Raw genomic sequence first — 7,734 nt, 5'->3', positions numbered from 1 at the left:
CAACTCAAAAGATGAAATTGGAAACGTAGGGAGCAATGACTTTATGTTAATGGAGGAGAAATAACTCAGAAAAGGAGGGTGAGAATGGTGGCACAACCTGAAGAATGTAATCCATGTCCCTGAATTGTACATGTAGAAACTGTTGAATTGGTGTATGTTTTGCTGTGTGTATTCTCAACAACAACAAAATAATTTTTTTAAAAAAAGAGTTTCTGGGAGAATCAAACACAAAAATGATATCAAGTATCCTACAAGTACAAAGGCATATTTTATTTTATTTTTTGGTGAAAGTATACACAGTAAGAGACACACCATTTCCACAATTTCTACATGTACAATTTAGTGACGTTTATTACATTTTTCAAGTTGGCAACCATTCTCGCTGTCATTTTCCAAATTATTCCACCACCATCAACATAAACTCACTGCTCCCTAAGCTTCTCATCTAAACTTTTCAGTTGCTGTTGTCAATTTGATCTCAAATAATTTTTTAAAAGAGCACAATGCTCAAGGCGGACATATTTTACTAATTAAGCTAAACTATTGTTTGGCTCAGAGAAGACTTTAGGGGATAATTTTGGTTTAAGGTTTAAAGATTGTGTCAGGGTAAGAGTTTTGGGGGATCATTCAGCCTCCTTGGCTCCAGGTAATCTGGATTCCATGAGAATTTGAAGCTCCGTTCCTCATTTTCCCCTTTTTGATCAGGATTCTTCTATAGAAACTTTGATCAAAACATTCAGTAATGGTAGCTAGACACCATCCAGTTCTTCTTCTGGTTTCATAGCAAAGGAGGCAGTTGTTCATGGAGGCAGTTAGACACACATTCCATGTCCTCCTTCAATTCCTGACTCTTGCAAGGGCATATTGATTCCTTAGCTTTTTCCAGGGAGATTTAGCGGATCTCTAATCCCTGGTTTGGGCCTCCCCGATTAGAGTAAGCGATGCAACCTTTCAGAGTTGAGCTGCGGGAGCTTTTTTTGAATGATGGGCTGTGATTTCATTCACTAATGTGCCCCAGATGGCTACCCAACGTGCCACTCCTTTCTCCCCTGCTTCCTCTTTTCTTCCTCCTGGACTAGCTGCGTCTTTCAAGTTGCTCCTTGGAGCTGCTCGGCCACATAGAGGATGAGATGTATTGGAGCATGTCTGCTCAGAATTTGCAGCGGAGGAAGGAAGGATGGAAAAGAGGCAGGCCTGGCTCCTCTGGGGCCAAGCGTGAATGTGGAGGGGACTAAAATACCCAGGATAGACAAGGTCCAGAACTCCAAGCTCTTGAAGGCCCCTTCCAGATCAGACACCCGCCTCCCTCCACCTTCCTACCCTGGGTCTTGCGTAGACCGGCCCCACCCTTCCTTCAAGGCTTAGTGAACATGTGATTCCCTGAGACTCTCTAGCCTGGTATTTCAGCCGGGTTCCCAAGGTACCTTATACAGACTTTTGAAATAGCACTCATCAGGGAATTACAGTTTGTGCATGTAGATCTCACCTCTACACCCAGCTTCTAGGAGCAATAGGGTATTTGGCGAAAAGTCATCTCCATCCCACTCCTGGCCACTAACCACCGAGCACCCCTGCTGGCAGCATCTGTTGCCAGTTTCTTCTGTATCCCTCCAGGGACATTTTATGACTACACAAGAAAATAAGGTAACTTACTTTGTTAAATGAATAAAGGAACAAACTGAAAAGACCTGGAAACAATCTAAATGTTCAAAATCTGGGGCTGCCAAATAAGCTATTATATACAAACATTATAGACTAAGCTGCAGTCATTGAAGTTATCACAAGGCAGACTCTGTAGTATATGATATGTTAAGCTTTAAAAGCAAAATATAAAGTAGACCTCCTCATTGAATACACTTCATAAAAATGTGGTCTCTTCAGTGATATGATGAAAGGAAATCTGAGAGAAAAATGATTGCTGCTTCAAGGTGAAGAAGGGATTCTGTGTCTTCTTTTATGTAAAGTTGTTTGAATATGAAAAGAAAGAGGCTGAATTATTGTGAATTTGCCTGATGAAGAAGTGTGATTCATGATGGAACTCATTCATGCAGTAATTCATTCAGCAAGCATCGAATGCTTTCTTTGTCAGGAAGAAAAAGCCAGAAATAATGCTGAGCTTCCCAGGATGGGCACGAAGTAGGTGATGAGAACACAGGAAGCTGTGATGGGGTGAGAGGATGAGAAATGAGATGAGTTCATTTTAAGACTCTTGAATTTGAGTTACATTTGTTCATCAAGAGGTGCTGTGTAGTAGGTCATAGGATATGGGTCTGGGAGCTGAGGGAAAGATTAGGGCTAGTGATTGCCATCAGTGTGCATGTGGTCAAGGAAGCTAGAGATGCAGTGGAGCTTACTAAGAGAGAAGACAAATAAGGGAAGGAGAAAATGGATTAAATAAGCCCGGGAAGGAAGTCCTTCTGCAAATCTTGCAATGCCTCTGAGTCAGTGCCAAAGGTGTCAGGGTAGTGGAGGCTGTATCTGGAGTTGAATGTTGAGGGGCCTCAGAATTCAGGCAGAAACCTTTCCTCCCAGCCTATATTCCCCAAACTCCATGCACAAATGAGCTAGGTCTAGTCTTAGTTGTCAGAGAAAGCCTGGTAGACAACAGGGGGCTTTGACTGGCTTAGAAAGTATGTAGGAATCCCTGAGTGAGTGAGAGGCTAGGATAAAAAACCAAATCAAATCCATTGCCATTGAGTCGATTCTGACTCATGGCGACCCTATAGGACGTGGTAAAACTACCCCATAGGGTTTCTAAGGCTGTAATCTTTAGGGAAGCGGACTGCCACATCTTTCTCCCACAGAGTGGCTGGTGGGTTCGGACCGCCACCCTTTTGGTTAGCAGCCAAGAATTTAACCATTGTGCCACCAGGGATCCTTAGAGGCTAGGATGTTGTTGTTGGGTGCTGTCGAGTCGGTTCTGACTCATAGTAACCCTATGCACAACAGAACAAAACACTGCAGCAATGAGCTCAAGCATAACAACGATTGTAAGGATGGCTCAGGACCAGGCAGTGTTTCGTTTCGAGGCTAGGATAGAGGGTTTTAAAGATTTACTTGAACAAAAGCCATTTAGAGCTGGGAGGGGAGAGTAGGTGGACTTGGCATTGGGAGCAGGAACATTCTCCTACAGGTTGGGTGATGTGGGGCCCCAGGAAGCGTAGGTTTCTGAGTGGGGCTTTTCCCCCAGTGAGCAGGTCTCAGCTGCACCCCTGAAGGGCCCAGTAGGTAAAGCCAATGGAACTGTTGCTCAAAACTTGTTCTGAGAAAGGTGAGGGGTTATCCCCAGAGCAGTGTGCCACCAGGGTATATTCACCACCTCCATATAGCCCCTGTGCTTCTAGAGAGGTAGTGTGGTAGACTAGAAGGGCCTTTGGAATCAGGCAGACCTGGAAGCCAGGCCCAGCTCAACCACTTCGGGCTGAGTAATCTTTGGCAAATCACTCTCTGAGCTTCAGTTTCCTCACCTCCAAACTGAGACTATAATAATATCTACCTTGGGCCATTGTCGTGAGGGTTAAAAATAATACACAGAGAGCTTCTAGTATATAGGTCCCTGGGTGGCACAAACGGTTTGCACCCAACCATTAATCAAAAGGTTGGCGGCTCCAAGCCCCCCAGCAGCACTATGGACGAAAGGTCTGGTGGTCCGCTTCCAAAAAGATTACAGCCATGAGGCTCAGTTCTACTCTCTAACACGCGGTGTTGCCAGGAGTCAGAGTTGACTCGATAGAAACAGGTTTGGTTTGTTCATTTTTGTCCAAGTATATAGTAGATGCTCAATACACAGTAGCTATTATTTTTATTCCTGCTGCCACACCAGGCTAGGCTGGCCTAAGACATTGCTGAGTTGTTCTTCCCTTGAGAGATTTGTTGGCAGTTGAGACAAGAAGCTGAAATTTAAGACTTTGTTCACCAGCCTTTCACATACATTTGTCAAAGATGGCCTAGCAGACAGATGTGTAAAAACTGGTTCTCAGTTTCCACTGCACATAGCAATTCTGTCCTTTGCCAATCATCTCAGCACACAAAGACAAGTATGTCATAAACTTTTGGGCTGGTGGCAACATATAGAAGATAAATCGAGAAAGCACTGGAGGAGTGTAGGTCAAAATAAAGTTGTGAAATGCTGAATTAAAAATACATTCCCTTCTTAGTCCTCCTAACCTATCAACAGCCTACTACTCTCGCTCCTCATTCTCGTGTCATGTTTTGTAATTTTTTGATGTGGCTTCCATATTCATTTACTCCTCAGTCTGGCCTGTGTGGGTGGGTAGGATAGATGTTATCTGCATCTGGGAAAGGCTATGACAGTGGCAGAGGTGGGACTAGAACCTATGTCTCTTTGTTCTGGGATATGAGTGACCTGACCTGGTTGAGCTGTACCTTGGATGAATGGGTTAAAAGAAACTGTAAGGAAATGATGCACAGGTGTTAGGGAGTTGTGTCGTGCGAGGAGACAGTGGTAACAATACCATGTTGCTGTAGGGTGCCTAACAGATGGGTTAGTTTCTTAGTGCTGCTATAACAGAAATACCACAAGTGGATGGTTTTAACAAACACAAGTTTATTCTCTCACAGTTTAGGAGGCTGGAAGTCTGAATTTCGGGTGTGGCTCTAGGAGAAAGTCCTTTTTGTCTATTTCAGCTTCCGTGGTTGTGTGCCTTCTAGTCAATTTCAACTCACAGCGAGTCTATACGGCAGAGCAGAACTGCCCCGTAGGGTTTCCTAGGCTGTGATCTTTACAAGAATAGATCACCAGGTCTTTTCTCCTGCAGAGTGGCTGGTGGGTTCCAACCGCTGACCTGTCGGTTAGCATTTGAGCATTTAACCATTTGCACCACCAGGGCTCCTTATTTCAGCTTTTAATAGCTTGCAATCCTTGGAGTTCTTGGGCTTGTAGATTCATCTGCCTCTGTTGTCATCAGACCACATCTCTCTTCCCCTGTTTGTGCTCACTTGTCTCTGTGTCTATGCTGTTACTTATAACTCAGAAGTGATTAGGTTTAGGACACACCCTCCACTGATACAGCTTCGTTACCATAAGAAAGAAACCCCATACACAGATACAGGGGTTAGGATCCCAACACCTATTTTGGGGGGACACAATTCAATCCATAACAGGGGGCACTGTGCCTGTTGTGCTGATGAGTAAGCAGAAGAGGATTTCCTGGAGTTCAGATGATGTACAGAGGTGGGTTTAGTTTCAAAAGTTTCCCCCTTTTCAAATTATTTTAAATGACAGAACTGAAGAATTTGCCAGGGATCCGCCAGCTAGGGAGGGGTAGAGCCCTGAGAATGGAGACTCTATCTGCAACTTCTTGGGCTTGAGATCAGCTTATTCAGCCCCCTACCCACTCTTTCGCACAGGGGTGTTGAGAGGAACAAGAGTGGAAAGGACAAATCACTGTGCAAAGACTTTAAAAGAATTAGTGCCCAGAATTCCCCTTTTCCAAATCTAACTAGCTGCCACATGAGAGCCGTTGAGGGCAAACACTCTGGCTAAACGAATATGTTTGCACACTTATCTCTGGACCTCTAGTCAGGAGATCAGGATTTAAGCCTGGGCCCTTCTACTTACTAGCTGTGTGACAAAAGTAAGTCCCTCACTTCATCTCTCCGCGGTAGTTTCCTCCTCGGTAAAATGAAGATATCCTCTCTTGCCTCCTGACAGATTTTGAGTTAAATAAGCTGTGTACGCGAAAGCATTCTGCAAACTGTAAAGCAGTATTATTACCTGTTGAAAGCTTTAAGAAGTCTTCACTTCTTAGAATCCACCAAACTCAGCTCGCTCTAGGACCCTGAAAGCCCTTGCTCTGGCGGGAGCAGAGAAGGTGGTTTTTTTTTTTTTTTTTGCTTTCTCTTGCAGTCAGGAAGTCTGAACTGGGGAGGAAAATGGAGAAAGACGGGCTCGCTCACAGCCTCCCTCCTCTTATTCCCCACCCCTCCCCGCTGAGTGGGGAATGGCGGGGGAGCTGGCATAACCTTTTCTTTGGTGAGTCAGCTAAGAAGGAATTTCTAGAGCTCCAATGGTGTTTAAGTGGTAGTTTTAGTGTGGCTTTTTAAAGCTGCTCCCTCTTTAAGTGGCTTTAAAACATAACTAAAAGCACAAGCAATTGGGAAAGCACATGGAGAATAACATAAGTCCAGCTTTTTACTAGTGTGAACACAAGGAAATAACTCAGCTTTTCTGAGCTTGTTTTCTCATCTGTAAAATGGGAATAATGCTACTTATTTCATAGGGTGGTTGTGAATATTAATAGTATGTGAAAGTGCTAGGTCCAGTGCCTAGCACATAACAGGCCCAAATCCTATCCATTTCCTTTCCCTCTTAGTGGACAGACTGTAGTCATTGAGCTTATACAAATAAAAAAAATAGAAGATACTTATTCTTCAGTTGCCTGAGTTTATTATTGATAGCTGCCATTATTCATTTTATTCTAACAACCCCATGAGACAGCTGTTGTCTACATTTTACACACTAAGGAAAACTGCGGCTCAGGAAAGTTTTATTGCCCAAGGTCACACAGCTTGTGACTTTTAAAGCCAGGATTCAAACCCACCTTGTTTGGGTTGCCTCTTAGGTATCAGAATGTGTGCAGGGGCTTAATCAAGCTTAAACAGACTTGGACCCAGGGGGTAACCTCAACCTGGCCCAAAGTTTGGGAATCAACTGACTCAGGGTGGAGTTCCAAGGGCAAGGAATAGGCCGTTGCTAGAGAGGCAGCCTGTTTGCCTCGCAAATCCTTGGGGGAATTTAATCCATGCTTCAGGAGCTTATGTTGTGAGGGCAAGATGAGTCCTTTATTAAGCAGTATACAAATGTATCACTGGTAGTCTTCTTCCTGTCATCTCCCGCTGAACACAACCTCCTACTCATCACCTGACAGCCCCCCACTTACCATTCTATAAACAAGAGGGAACTCAGTCTCTTTTTCAAACCCCTTTCCTAAGCTAGGCTGCAGAAGGTAAGAAGGGGTGAGTCATCTTCCTCTTAAAAGAAAACCTAAATGTACCAAAGCCATACAGAACAAAAGTATGTTTTCTATACAGATCATTTAACACATGACTGCTTTTTTAGGGTGTCAACCCAGTGCTGAGGACATGTCTTCTTTCTACTCCAGAAAGTAGGTACCTTTCAGTATCATCTGGGGTCCCCCTCCTTTGCATCCAGCTATCAGTATGATCCCAGGCATCTCACTAACCAGCGAAATGACTGCCATCGTACATTTGCCCAGGCCAGGTTCGGGCTGTGCCAAGTATTACACAGCATAGGCAAGGAAGGGGCCAAAATGGTCTACGGAGTTAATTTAGGAGCTAGGCGTCTGTCTGAGGCTACTGGTCACCAAAAGGATTACGGCTAGTGTGAGAACAAGGGCCCTGGCCTCAGCTTAACTCACAAAGATGACTCTAATAGTGCTTTATCTGTTTATCTTATTCTCCTCCTCATCTTATTTAAGGGTATCTAATTCTTTTCTGCCTCCCCTACAGCTCTCAGCACTGTATCTTAAATGTAGCAGACCTTCAGTAAATGTTCAATTTGTAGAAACCCAAGCTATGGCTTCTGGCCAAGACAAGGAGGACTAGGTAGACAGGATTGGGGAATACAGTCTAACCATTCAGGGTTCATTCACTTACTGCTCCAATTCCTGAAAACAGTGCTGTGCAGCAGGGAAAGTCCTGGCCTTTGTGCTCCCCCCTTGTAAAGCACTGTTGGCGTGTCTGACACTGGTT

The sequence above is a fragment of the Loxodonta africana genome, chromosome X, assembly GCF_030014295.1.
Source record: "Loxodonta africana isolate mLoxAfr1 chromosome X, mLoxAfr1.hap2, whole genome shotgun sequence".
Lineage (NCBI taxonomy): Eukaryota > Metazoa > Chordata > Mammalia > Proboscidea > Elephantidae > Loxodonta > Loxodonta africana.
This window is presented reverse-complemented; position numbering follows the sequence as displayed.